The sequence below is a fragment of the Coturnix japonica genome, chromosome 24, assembly GCF_054131305.1.
Source record: "Coturnix japonica strain WE chromosome 24, WE-NBRP24, whole genome shotgun sequence".
In the NCBI taxonomy this organism is placed as follows: domain Eukaryota; kingdom Metazoa; phylum Chordata; class Aves; order Galliformes; family Phasianidae; genus Coturnix; species Coturnix japonica.
The window spans coordinates 2,573,659-2,588,319 of record NC_140686.1 but is presented as its reverse complement, the minus strand read 5'-3'; the positions used below and the strand labels follow the sequence as shown (position 1 = coordinate 2,588,319).

Sequence of the window (14,661 nt, the reverse complement as noted above, 5' to 3'; positions counted from 1 at the left end):
CTGATGCCTCCTGTGACTGATCAGAATTAACTTGGGCTTGAATCTCAGATCGGAAACTCTCTCTCTCCAGAATAGTATGATACAAAGCACGGTATGCATAAGCCAAACCCCACATAAGGTTTACCTCCTTAGATCTCTGACCCAAATACTCACTTAATTTCTTAGGGTCCCTTAGGTGTTCAAGAGTGAAATCCCATGACACTGAGGGTCCCCATGCTTCTAAGACTTTTCCTAAACCTTTCCATATTCCCTGCCAGTCATCATTCTCTGGTTCTGGAGGAGACTTCCGCATAGAATGAATGCATAGGAACATATATATACTTTACATGATGTTATGATGTGGAATACTGATAGCAAAATTACAAAATTACAAAACCATGATACACGGTGAACACCAACCCCGTGTGGCTGCAGTACTTGATGGAAACAACATTATTTGGGTGACCCTTGAGGGAAGCAATTTCCTGACCCGTCACCAAGTTCCACATCTTACAGCTCCGGTCTGTAGGAAGAAGAACGTGCCTGAGAGAGTTGGGCTGGGGAGTTCATCCGTGGCGTGGAGGCACCGACTCCTTCCCAAGCGCTGCCTCCCACCACCCACAGCTCCACTCCAGGGCAATGGAGCCAGCCTTCTCCAGCACCTGGACATCAGAAGGCAGGGACAGGGGAGCAGCCCAGAAGGAGCCATCCCTGCCATGCACCCCAATTCCCCACGCCAGCCTGGGGAGATCTATGAGAATAGCGCATAAAAAGCCAGCAGCCCCCACACCTGACTGGAAGAGCCACCGCGTAAAATCAAGCGATTGGAAGAAACGCATATTAAAAGCTTGGAAGAAATCAAGCAGGAGAAAGCCCTGCGGATGCAGCAGATCGCAAAGCCAGCAGGTAACGAGGTGTTTCACTGTCTGCTCTGCTGAAGTGCTTCCCCTGTCAAGCAAATGGAGTTTGCTTAGAATTGCCTGGGCTGTTTCTTACCAAATGCAAAGGCAGGAAGTGCCAGGATGTCCATCCATGTGTTTTTCCATTGAATCCGTGGTGTCTGCCTGCTTCATTCTGGAAAATTCATTCGCTGTGAGGTTTTGTAATTCAGTTTCTCCTGTACTTTCTTTCTGCCGTGTTTTTGGTGTGGCATGTTCTGTGTGTTGACGCCAAGGTTATCTTCATCTTTGGCGTGTTGCTTGTTTTAATATGTAAATGTGTTTGTAAAGCATGGATTGAGTTTTTAACATGGGGGCCAACCTCTGTCAGAAAGGTCAGGGGGGTGAGTTATTCATTGGGGAGGTGAGAGAGGCTTTGTGAAGAGACAGCATGTGAAGGAGGGAAGAGCTTGGATACTGTATGGACTGCGAGATGTCGCCTCTCTCGTGTTATTTGTTATTGAATGTGAGGAAATAAGCACATGGAGGAAACACTGGCATTCAGGTTTCTTTCTATGCTTGCTGTTGACCAAGTGATTTTCTTTTTCCTTGTTTTAAAGCACCTGGAAGAGAAGAGGAAAAGACTGTGGAATGGAGCAGGGCTGCTCCCAAAGCTGCCTCTGCACCCGCAGAGGTGAGTCCCTTCTGTAGATGGACACATTGACACAATTTCTTCACATGTTCTCATGTCTCACTGCTCACCATGTGCCACCATCATGAGTGCATTCCTACCTTCCTGCCTTTGGTGAAGAGCTGCAGCCATGTTTCACAATCCTGATACTTTCAATGGCTTTCCCAGACAGCTTTGCACTCCTCAAACTCAGAATTGATCTGATTGTATCTGGCAGTGAGGCAGTAACCCTGCTGGCACCAGGTACAACTTGTGAGGTTAACGTGAGATCCCTGGATACAAAAAGGTCACGATGGCTTCGTGTTCAATGAAATCAGACTGTGGGTGGATGTTGTGTAGGGGAACAGGAATGACTTTCTGTTGCTCAAATAGAATGTGGTGTGTAACAGCTCTAGCACTGTGCTGATTTAAACGAGCACTGAAGAAGAGGAGCCTCCAGCTAAAAAAGCAGCTTTGGTAAGGAGGGGAAGAAGTGTCAGTGCTGTCCTGGTCAGGCTGATACTGAGATACAACTGCTGCAGAAAGTGTGGAGAACTGAAATGTTCTGCAGGTTTCCTTTCAAAGCAGTCGCTTTGTGCAGGATGCTGGATGAATGGCAGTGTGCGCACAATGCTCTGCAGCCCTGTGATTCCTCTGTAGTGTGAAGGAATTTGTCCATTAATGCTGCATTGTTAAAAAGACCTGAGGTGCTCTGCAGCCTTCACGTGGTTGTTAACATCCTTCAGGAGCCCCTTAGCCCCCGTGTTGGGTTCAGGATCAGCAGTGCTGAAGGAGAAGCAAGCACTGCAGAGGAAGGATCTCCTGAGCAATCTTTGTCTTTCTTTGACTTTGTCTTCATTTCTTTGACTTTGTCTTCCTTCTTCCCAGACTGCTGCTCCAGCCCTGCCAGAGGTCAGCCTGCTCACCAAGGCTGTAGAAGATGACACTGAAAAGTTCATCTCGGAAATCTCAGGAGGGGAAATGGAAGCAGAAATTGACTTGGACCTGGAGAAGGATGAGGATGATTTCCTTCGTGAACTTTCTGAGATGACTGACTGTTGAACTGCGTAGTAGTTATTATAGTATGTTAAAAAAAAAAACAAAAAACACAAACAAACAAACAAAAAACCAAAAAAACAACAAAACAACAACAACAAAAAAAACCCTTTAATTTAATAAAAACCTTTTCTTTTTGGTTGGATACCCCAGGGTGATACTTTACTAAAGGAGGCTTCACAATAATGAGTCTTAAAGCACAGCTGAACTGGTAAAAGATTGGCAGACTGCATTCCATTGTCCTGAGTTTTCCTGCTGGTCAGAGTTGAGGCCCTGTGCATCCATTCCCTGATCCTGGTTGGCTCCTTTCAGCAGCAAGAGGACAAAGCAGTTCTGTGACAGCCCAGAAGGACGTCCATCTGTGTGCTGCAGTGCCTGGCAATTGATCTTCTGATTCAGTGACGCTCTGAAGGCTTCAACATCAAGCTCCTTCCTTCCTCCTCCCTTGGCCATGCTCAGCGCTGGGTGCAGCTGGAAGCTTCTTCGGTGCTCCCATTTCTCGGGCAGTCCCCATGTCTAGCCTGGAGTTCTGCCAGCTCTTGAGTTTTGTTGGTGTATGCTTTTGTTTATGACTTGAATCCTTTAAGGCAACTTAATGACAATGTGGGGGTGGGAGGGAGCAGAATTACTCTTTTGTTTTGGACCAAATGTGCCACCAAGGTGGGGGGTGCTCCCTGCCTTCCAGTTATCAGCAGTGATGCAGCAGCAGTGTGAGAAGCGGGAGCTGCACGCCACTGCTGCGTTATTCCCTCCTTTCCCTTTTGCTGGATTTCCAGTGCTGTTTGCTGGCAGAGCTTGATGCTGTGCTGATGATTTCTGGAAGCCAACACGTGTGCGCTTCGCTTGTCTCAGTTCAGTGTGCAGCCATCCCAGCCCTGCTGTGGGCACAGTGCAGCCCTGGCCCTGCTGGAGGACGCCGTGGTGACTCTGTGCTTCAGCAGGGTATTGAGTGGTTTTCTGCTGACTCTGGGTGGGACTGTGCCCATGTCGTGTCTGCCACTGTTACTGTAAATATTTTATCTTTTCCTTTTTTATTTGCCTTCTATTTAAGATATTGTATGAACGTAGTAAGGCTCCTCTGTTTGTGCCGGCGGCTCTCAGCTGTGTTTTTAAATAAACCTGGCACAGGACAGCAGTGCTGTATGTCTGCCTACAGCTCTTGGAGGGAGCAGGAGGGGAGCCAGGAGTGCTGCTCCAGCAACATCCTGGTGCTGCTGCCACCAGGGTTACTGCTGTGCTGCTGTTATGAGCTCCATGGAAGAGATGAGCTCCAGCACTGCCTCCTCACACTTATTTGGTTCTGAAGCCTTCAGTTGCTATTGGCCGTGGCACATTCCATGCAGTGTGAATCTCTCTAACAGACATAACTGTATCAGTGGAATTGTGGGGGCTGGGAGGGAGGACACAGTGCTGCTGAGAGCAGGGCCAGGCAGCCCAGCATGCTCAGCACCACAGCCAGGTGAGGCTGGCAGTTCAGTTACAGGTGTGTGTGCAGCTGGTCACCACTCAGCCTCCCCCATTGCAGCTCCCCGTGTCCCACAGTTCCCCCATCCCCGTTCTCCTGCTGTCCCATTGTCACCCTGCCACACCACTGCTGTGTGCACTAAACCTTTATTGCCCCCCGAAGAGGTCCTCATTGTACACCACCTGCGCCCGCTTGTCGCGGTGTGAGCCCTTGGCACTGTTCTTTACGGCTGTTGGGGCACAGGATGGGGGCAGGGACTCAGCACTGCTGGCACCCCCACACCGTCCCTGTGCCCCCCCAGTGCCCCCCAGCTCACCCAGGGATCCCCAGAGCCTGGTCAGCTGATTCCATCTTCTTGTAGGTGACAAAGGCACAGCTGTGGGGGGGTGAGGTCAGCACAGCTTCCACCCCATTCAGCACCACCCCACAACAGATGCACCCATACATCACTGACTCACCCACAGCTTTGCCCACGCCCCCTGCCCCTCTGCCCATCCTGCTCTCGCCTCCCCCGCTCCTCAGCCTCCGGCTCCTGCTCCCAGTCCAAGCGGCTGTTGCGCTCTCCCCTCTCAGGGGGGTCCCCACGTCCTCCACCATCTTCAGGGTCCCGCAGGTGCTTGCTGGTGCAGATGAAGCTGGTTTGAAAAAATTGCGGGGGCGGAGGGGGGGTGAGCAAAATAAACACAGAGTGAGGGCACAAATATGGGGGAGAGAACAAAATAAAGGGATAGGAACCACAAATAATGGGGTGGGGGCAATAAAGAACTGGGGGGGGGGGGGATGGCACTCACCTCTCATCGGGGTACCATCCCATTCTCTGCCATCCACGATGTTGTGGGAAGCTGTGGAGGAACTGCTCGAATGTATTCTCTCTAAGACAGGGGAGCAGGTATCTCCTAAATGCATATCCGAGCTGGTAAAATGGGCTCATATGAATGGACACCTTCAGGAGGTGGCACTGATGTTCACTGTAGCCGAATGTCGAGAAATAGTCGACCATATGTGGGACTTTGTTATCTCCAAAAATAAGGAATACAAAATAAATACACTGAAGAATATGCAAGCCGAGCGGCAGATTGCTGCTGCTGTGGTACAAGCTCTATCCGGACCTAGTGCTCAGTCAAGGTCAGAACTTGACTCCCTGTTACCAGGAGTTTCGTACTCCGTTTGCTCATCAGCCTCACAAGTCAGGGCTGCCGCAGAAGCCCCGAATAATCCCCCGTCCTCGACCTCTTCAACGTCTCTGGCAGATCCGGTTTTGGCTGGTGAGGAAGGTGCGGTGGGGGGGGGCTGAGGGGTGTGCAGAGCAGCAAGAAGCTCCTGAGAGTGAAAGCGACTCGGATAATGGTGGGAATGAGAAAGCGTTGGAGGAACATAATAAAACATTAACTGAGGAGCTGCAGGACTTAGAACTGCGTACGAAGGAGGCATCAGTCTCTTTGAGCGTTTCACCGATGTCTTTACAGCCCCTGTCTATGCGATTCCCCCCCACATGTAGCGATCCTCCACCTTTGCGTTGGTCTGGAGTCATTAGAGACATGATATTGGAGGGACCGTGTCAAGCTGTGTTTCAGCTCGCTTGCCCGCTGATAGACGATCAGCAGGGAGCTGCTCGGTGGGAAGTGCATCATTGGAAATTGTTACAGCAGGCTGGTAAGACTGTGACTGACTATGGGATACGATCTGAAGCTTCTAAGCAAATCATTCAATGGATTTTCACTGAGGATACTCATATGACACTAGACACTTCTAATCTTGTGCGGTTGTTACTAACACCACCAGAATACGTTGTTGGTCTCATCTCAAGGCAGAAAATAGCATCCAGCCTTTATAGTAACTGTGTTTGTGTGTTTCTTTCCTAGTGGAATTGCTTTGTAACTTGCGGTGTTATAAATAATATTAGTAATGGTTTGACATAGTGTGTGATTTTCAGTGTTACCAATGCAGTCTCAAGAATTAGAATTTTAGGCATTATCCATAGATCAAATGTGTGTTAAAGAAAGGATTTGATGTAATCAGTGCTGTAATCTATGGGAATAGCTCTTTTAGTATGTTAGTACTGCTCACTCATGATGTTATTAGCCTATTAATTAGCTTTTCTTAATTTGCAAAGACAAAACCTGGAAAGGAATCCCAGGCAAAGGGATGACCCTGTATCGTAGAATGGATACGTCTCTTTCACCCAACTAATTGGGATTTTAAAAATATGACCATGCATCACTTGAGACAAAAGTGCATACTAATAGAACTAAATTTGATAGTTTATTCTGTTTTCCAGGCAGCTGTTCCACTTGGGCTCTGTATCACGCACTGGCCATGCGGATATGGTGTACAACTGGAAGAAATCCTTCAGACCCTGAATGCAGGAGAGAATCTGTGATGGGTGAGAGAGGAAAGGTGCACTTTGAAGCAGGGAAGGCCCTGCTGGCACCGCCTGTCGCAACCACCACCAACACGGTTTGCTGTTTCTCAAGGGTCAATAAATAATAATGCCCCTAGTGATACTCCAGCACATTTGTCCTCTAAAACTGGTTCTATCTGACATGCAACTTCATAAAGTTCAATTATCAATTATTAGCTCAAAGGCATGGTTATGAGCATCCTAAAAGCATTTGTTGCACAATAGTTAGTGGCCATTAAAAATCAATATATCAGAGTATATGAAAGTTGAAGACTTTTCCTAACTAGTTACATGTGAACACAATGGGACCCTCATGGATTTATTTCCAGGTTGCAGAAACTTAGGTTGCAGAGCAAACGTGTTTGTTCTTTTTAGTAGGTTTAACAGTAATGTTGTTATGCTGTGTTTGACTTGTCTCTTTTTTCACATCTAGAGTATTGTCAATCGAGGCCTTGATTGAGTTATAATGGTTATGTTATTAATATAAGTAGTGTTGTTATTCTATAGGCAGTAGCTTGCTAATTAATAAAAAAGGGGGGGTCGCCGCGCTCCGACCCCGCAGAGCTCCACTCCATGCGGTACTTGGAAATAGGGATGACGGATTCCGGCCCCGAGCAGCCCTGGTTCTTTGAAGTGGGGTACGTGGATGGCGAAATCTTCGTGCAGTACAACAGCTCTGGTCGGAGCTACATGCCCCGCACCGAGTGGATGAAGGCACCTGGAGCTGTGGATCCCGAGTACTGGGACAGGAACACCCAGAGAGCACTGAGCAATGAGCAGAATAGCCGCGTGAGCCTGGTCAATGCGGCACGGCACCACAACCAGAGCGGCGGTGAGCACAGCTGGCACCGCGGCTCCATGCTGTGGGATGGGGCTCCATGGTGCATTGCCGCCCGCACCCCCCAGGGCTGGTCCTGCCCGGCGGCACCGTCCCGGGGCTGCCCGTCACAGCCCCACCGAGCTCGACCCTGGGGGACCCCAACCCCATCCCCAGTACAGTGGGTCCCCTGGAGCTGGAGGGGCCCATCAACCCCTGCCTGGCTGTGTTTCAGGGTCTCACACATGGCAGCGGATGTTGGGCTGTGACATTCTCGAGGACAGCACCACCCGGGGCTATCATCAGTATGGCTATGATGGGAGAGACTTCATTGCCTTCGACAAAGACACGATGATGTTTACTGCAGCGGTTCCAGAGGCAGTTCCTACCAAGAGAGCGTGGGAGGAACCTGGTTATGCTGAGAGACGGAAACATTACCTGGAGCAAACCTGTGTGCAGTGGCTGCAGAGACATGTAGAGAACGGGAAGGCAGAGCTGGGGAGGACAGGTGAGGGGGGGCCTGCGGTGTGAGACTGCAGGTGGGGCAGGGGCTCAGCGTGGGGAGCTCAGCCCGGCCCTCACTGCCGCCCACCTTCAGAGCAACCCGAGGTGTGAGTGTGGGGGAAGAAGGCCGACGGGATCCTGACCTTGTCCTGCCACGCTCACGGCTTCTACCCACAGCCTATCGCCGTCAGTTGGATGAAGGACAGCATGGTGCTGGGCCAGGACACCCACTCGGGGGGCATCGTGCCCAACAGCTACGGCACCTACCACACCTTGGTCACCATCGACACGGTGCCTGGGGACGGGGACAAGTACCAGTGCTGCATGGAGCACGCCAGCCTGCCCCAACCCAGCCTCTACTCATAGGGTGAGTGAGGGGATGTGGGGCTGGGGGGCTCTGGGCTGCCCCTTCCCCTGCTGACAGCTCTGCCTTCCCCCAGAGCGGTCACAGTCCAGCCTGGTGCCCAACGTGGTGGGGGTGGTTGTCGCCGCTGTGGCCATTGCCATCATGGCTGGCGTTGGATTCATCATCTACAGACGCCATGCAGGTAAAAGTGGAGGGGTGTAGGAGGACAGTGGGGGCTGTGGGGGGATTTGAGGCTCCCTCAGGAGCCCTCAGCCTGGCTGTGATGTGAACCTGTGCTGATGCATCTCTCTGTCAGCAGGGAAGAAGGAGAAAGGCTACAACACGGCGCCCAGTGAGTGATGAGGGCAGCGCTGTCCCCCACCTCTGCCCAGTGCCAGGGCAGCATTGAGGTCCTCGATTTCTCCCAGGGTTCCCCTTCCTGGTGCTCAAAGCTGCTCCATGCCCCACAGCAAGAACAGGGCTGGGGGTCATGGCTGTGAGAGTCCTTCCTTGTTTTCTGGCTCCAAGCTTGCTTCCTGAGGTGTTTCTTGTGAGAAGACTCTCAATGATTTATTGAAGTGGCAAGTAATGGGTGCTACTGTGTGACAATCAATATCACTTTTTGGGTATTTGAATATTTGAAAGCACCTTCCTTCAGAGCTGTTTGCCTCCAGAAGAGTGCTCAGGACTGTTTATGAGTGGAAGATCTGGCTCGGGACTAAATAGCTCCAGCTTGGTGTGGGAAAACTGGGTAATGAAGCCATCGTGCCCTGTGAAAAACAGGATGCGGATGGGTATCCCTGCTCCCTCTTATCTGCTGGCAAGGCTCAGAAGATGGGAACAAAGGAATTTCTGCTAAGATCCCAGAGCCAGAAGCTTCCATTCCAAGGAGTGCTGACTCAACTACTTTGGATTCGAGCTGTCACTCCAAAGAGAGCTGACTTGACCACTTTGGACATATAAATAAGTTGGTGCTACCATTGGAAATTGTCATCGTGGTCACCATTAACAGAACAACGCCTGACGACCCACCACGACTGAAGACCAATGACTGAACTACAAACCTCGATGGATCCATGGTGGTGAATATCTCCCTCTTGCTTCCTACAGAGACTCCTTGCTTCTATTTCATATTTTTACTGCATTCCCTTCCCCATCACCCTACACCATCATAGCGTCCATCCTCCCCTTCCCCATCTCCCTGATAAAGTCTTGTAATAAACTGGTCGGACCAATGTTTGAACCGTTGTTTCTTAATCCCGCACCAGGTATACGTATATCAAAGAACCTTGCCTCCCTCCTACAAACTGGGCTGAGACAATGGCTATTCTTACCTTACAGGCCAGGAAGGTGGAACCAGCAACTCGAGCACAGCTGCGGTGTGGGGCTGGGGGTTGGAAGGGGTCCCTGTGCTCCTTGTGCTCCTTGTGGTGCTGCACCAGGGCTGGGCTGGGACTCTGCAGGGAGCTGAGGGTTGGGATGTGAACGTGGCCCTATGGGACACCATCTCTTCTTCTTCACACAGGAAGTAACCAAACCGTCTGAGTGCTGTGCTTCAGCCTACAAGGGGCCAACTGGCCACACGAGCATTTGGGGTCGGTGATGAACACAGCCCCATCCCCTCTACCTCTCACATCTCCCTCTGCTTCCTATGCTGTTATGCTTTTCCTGTGCTGCTTCTTGTGAAATAAAGTGTTGGGCTGTTCTGTGCTCAGCCTGCCTGCATTCTGCTCTGTGCTGTGCTCAGGGTTGGGGTGGATGAGGGGACCTCTCCTCATCATTCCTCCCCCCACCCCACACTCTTTGCCCATTGCTCCATTTCACACTGCTGCTCTCCTCCTCCCCCTTGCACTCCCTGTGCTATCTGCACCGCTTTGGCATGAAGACATGACTGGAAAGTTCATCTAGTATTGGGCTGAGCTGTGCTTCCCCCCCATAACCCACAGTGCTGCCACAGCCACATTCTGAGGGCAGACACCCAGCTTCCATAACCAACCATGCACTGAGGCTGAGCTGCCCACACCCCACATCCCAACCTGCTCCTCTACAAAACATCTCCACTTTATTCCATACCAATCCCAGAGCATCCCACTCTTCCCATCCTGCAGCGGGGAGCGGAGACAGCCACAGCTCCCCATGTCCCATCGCATCCCACTCCAGCTGCCCTGTGGTCCTCAGTGCTGCAGCAGCCGGCTGTAGGGTTGTCTCGCTTCAATTTAGGAGTGAGGCAAAGGTTCTTTTGATATGTTATGCCCGGGTGAGATTAAGAAGAAGAACATTCAAATGTTGATCCGTTTATTGGAAATAAATTCCAGTTTATTGGAAATAATAGACAGTTGATTCCAGTTTATTGGAAATAATAGACAGTTGAGGAGATGGGGAAGGGAGAGGGACAAATGCCAAAATTAGGGTGATGGGGAAGGGAAAGTAGGCGATAGAAAAAGGTAGAAAAGAGCAAGAATTACATTAAAGCAGGGAATAGTCACCTCCTGAATGCAGCAGCGTCCCGTAGCACGTTGTTAACGTTGGTCCAGGGCAATAAGCGTAGGGGAGAGCAGCAGCGAAGTAGCAGGTCACAGATCGATGAAACGCAGAGAAGATGGTCAGAATAGCGAGGTCTCAGGAAGTGGAGTCTTGGGCAGCGAGGTCCCTCAGAGCAGAGTCTCGAGCAGCAATCCCAGAAGAGATAATAGGCAGTAGGACAACGGTGGAGGAATCTGAGGTCAGATACCTAGATGCCCACAAAGGTTCTTCAGCATGCAGGCATCTTCTTCAGCATGCAGGCGCTCGCGTAGAGAGGCATCTGATGACAGAAAACATCCTTGTTTCCATAGTGAGGCATCTGGTGTCAAAAAACCTCAAATTTGGGGTTTGTCCGTGCCCTTTTTATCCTTCTTTCCAGCCTTCGAGACATTTCGGGACCGCTCAGGTCAGAGTCCTGTGATTTCCTCAGAGTTGTCAATCTTCCTTGAGATGGGCCAACATGGAAGACCACTTGAGGGACATTAGTCCTCAGAGATGGCCATCTTCCTTGAGATAGGCCAACACAAAAGACCACTTAAGGGCCATTAATCAGTATCTTATCTCCCTTTGGTAGCTCCCGGACTTGTCCATCTCCTAAACAAAGGGATTTCTCGAACCTTGGTTCCTGTGTGTCTCAGTCCTGGAACCTTGGTCAGGACTTGCCTGAACTTGTCCATTTCAGCAAACTTTGAGACAGTAATGTAAAAAGCATGGCCTCTTACAAGGGTCCATTGTGGGTCCTCAGTTCGGTGGGTGTCCCCATCTCAGCCATCGTGTCATGCTCCAGCACCACAACATGGTCTGCCTTCTCCAGCATCTGGGGTTGATGGCTGATGAGCAGCATTGACTGGTCCCCCCTGTTGGGTATTGGGTAGGTTTGTGGCGTGGCATTAAGCTGGTACATTCGGTGTTACACGCTGTGTGTGAGTCCCGTCTGATCCCATGTGCGGAGGCACGGTACTTTCACACAGCAGCCTTGATTTGTCGCCGGATCGGGAGACGACAGCCTTCATGTCAGAAATGTGGACAAATGCTTCTGTTGTCTGAACCGTCTCTTGGCCCTCAGCACCATGATGCGCTGCCTTTCCAACCCTTCACAGCACTGCTAGGTGCCAAGTGCTGTGCTTTAAGTCTGTTGTACGATGAGTGGCAGCAGAGACTTTCCAAGTGAAATGCTTCATGCTGTAGATAAACAATAACAACAAATACAGCTGGGTTAATGTGGTCGTCTTCCTCTGGCATATTAGCTGAAGCAAAAAAGAAAATCCCCATCCCTTCTTGCTGGTGCTCTTGGCCACCCCCAGGAAGGGCTGAAAACCACTTCCAGGTCCTTTCCTTAGAGCCTTTGATGCAGAGGGTCCCCACAGATTCCATTCCAAGATCTCCCTAAGCCTCCCTGTTTCCTACAGCTGTAGGCACTGATCCTAAAACAGCTGGGCTCTGTTTCCAGCCTGTGGGACCACAGGAGTTCCTCACACCATTTTCTGCAAAGCCAGAGCTGCCCACAGTCCCCCACAGCCACTCTTCCCACTACATACATCAGGGTGCGGATGCAGTGCGCTGAGTCCCGGATATCCCACACTTTGATGTACGACGTGGACACGGTGAACACCAACCCCGTGTGGCTGCAGTACTTGATGGAAACGACATTATTTGAGTGACCCTTGAGGGAAGCAATTTCCTGACCCGTCACCAAGTTCCACATCTTACAGCTCCGGTCTGTAGGAAGAAGAACGTGCCTGAGAGAGTTGGGCTGGGGAGTTCCTCCGTGGCGTGGAGGCACCGACTACTTCCCAAGCGCTGCCTCCCACCACCCACAGCTCCTCTCCAGGGCAATGGAGCCAGCCTGCTCCAGCACCTGGAAATCAGAAGGCAGGGACAGGGGAGCAGCCCAGAAGGAGCCATCCCTGCCATGCACCCCAATTCCCCACGCCAGCCTGGGGAGATCTATGAGAATAGCGCATAAAAAGCCAGCAGCCCCCACACCTGTTCTGTCCAACAAATACCTTTTTAGGCAGTGAAAAGCAGTTCATCGGTGGCATCCAGGCAGAGCACAGGCTTGGTGTGTCCTTCTGCCACAGAGACGCACTGCAGTGGGGCTGTCCTGGAATTCTGCTGCCACCCACTGGATTAATGATGCCCCCTGCATGCGAAAGAAAGAAGGTGGGGTAGGTATGTGGAAAGGCACAGCACTGTAAGGTCCTACAGGCATGGGAAAGCACGAGCTGCCTCACCCCCAAGCATCTTCCACTTCCTGGTAGGGCAATGGGCCCCTCCATCTGAACTCAGGCATATCTGAGCAATCATCTTCATGGAAAACCTTGGCATCTCCCCACTAGCAGCCCCTGCATAACGGCTCTGCCCAGGTGACACAGACTGTGAGACGTGATGCTCACGGCCTCTGCTCTGAGCCAGGAAACTCAGCTCATTGGACCCCAGCTCAGTAGAGGACAAACTGCAATTTCTCCATCCTGAAGCTCTGCCAGGAACGTTTCATTAGACCTATTTCATGGCAGTTCCTTCAAGCTGCCAGCCAGCCTGCGGTTGGCAAAGTTTGGAAACGGAGCTGTACTCCTTTTAAAACCAAAAGGATGACAGGGGGCAGCACTGGCATTTGCACCCAGCACCCTGTCCCCGATGCTGGCTCAGAGGATCCATCCTCACCAAACCTTCTTCCAAGGGACGCCCTGCAGGCACCTCATCCCTCCGGCCACAGCATCAGCCAATCACTTCCACATCAGAGTGTTCAGAACACTGAGGTCCAGCAGCCCCACTGCTGCAGTCCTGAGCTATGTGGACACCAGCAGCTCTTTCCTGCTGGCATTCCAAGCGCTGCCTGGGGCTCTGAGCTATGCTAAATCTTTTCCTATGAGTAGGCAAAACAAGGCAGGAGGCTGGAGAAGGGCAGGCCCAGGGCTGCATGAGGTCTGCATTAGTCAGGAGGGTGAAGGTAAGCTCATTAATTCGGGTTTCGAAGTCACACGCGTGCGATCTCCTTCTCAATTAGCAGCTTTGCTCACACATTCAGCAGCTCTCCTCTGACCCCTAGTGTTGCTACTGGTCTCGAAGTGACACCGAGACCAAAGGGAAATCCCGGCTCCCCAGGGTGAGATGCGATCAGAGCAAACAGCTCAAGGTGACAAAGCACACACGCGCCTGGAGCCGTGTATCCAGTGGTTGCTGAGAGCAGAGCACCCATCAGCACCAGAGGTGCTCCTAAAGGGCAATGAGAAGGTTGTCCTTGCACTGGGACAAACTCAGGAGCACATTCACCCCGAGGCTGAGCTCTGCACAGCAGTGACTTGGCTTCTGGGGCAGAGAGCTCTGCTCACACAGGACCCAGCACTGCAGAGATACAGCCAAGAGTGGGGAACGCCTGCACGTATTTCCCTGGAAGATGCTTGCAAGAAAAACACACTGACAGTGCCCAGTGTTGCTCACCCCAGCATTACAGTCCTGCTGGAGAGCCAGGGATGCGACAGGACATGCTGACAAGAAATGACACAGAGTGTGTGATGAGGACCTCAATCTGCTTATTATGTGGATGATGCGGAGAGGTCTGGCTGATGGAGCTTCTCACTGTGTGAGTCGGTCACCATTAGAGAAAGCCAGCATGGAGTTCTGTGAGCTTTTGCAGGGGACGAAGAGGCGCAGAAGCTGCTACCCACCTTTGGTGCTCTTAGAAAGGTAACTGAGAGAATTGGAAGGGAGACCATCAGCTGACCAAATGGACACCAATAGGTCAGGTCCTGATCAGACCCGACGGAGGGCCATGGCTCCCAGACCCTATGCCACTCCTTGTCAAGGGCAGGAAACACGTCTGTGTCGGGACCCCAAGTGGGCCCTGCTGGCTGCCGGCACGTTGGGTTAAGCCGGCACCAAATGACGAGCCATCCTGTGCACCGTGAGGATCCGAACATCTCAGCACCAGTTTTGGTCAACAACTCCTTGGTTAATGTCTCCAGTGCAGCCAGTGATTTGACGTCAGCACTGGGCAGCGGCTGCTGGAAACGGCACATGAG

General features: G+C 51.5%; 1 pseudogene; it reads left to right on the top strand.

Moving 5' to 3' along the window:
• Nucleotides 1-4,877: 4,877 nt before the first annotated feature.
• Nucleotides 4,878-11,060, top strand: LOC146756996 (class I histocompatibility antigen, F10 alpha chain-like; annotated as a pseudogene).
• The last annotated feature ends 3,601 nt before the right edge of the window (nt 11,061-14,661 follow it).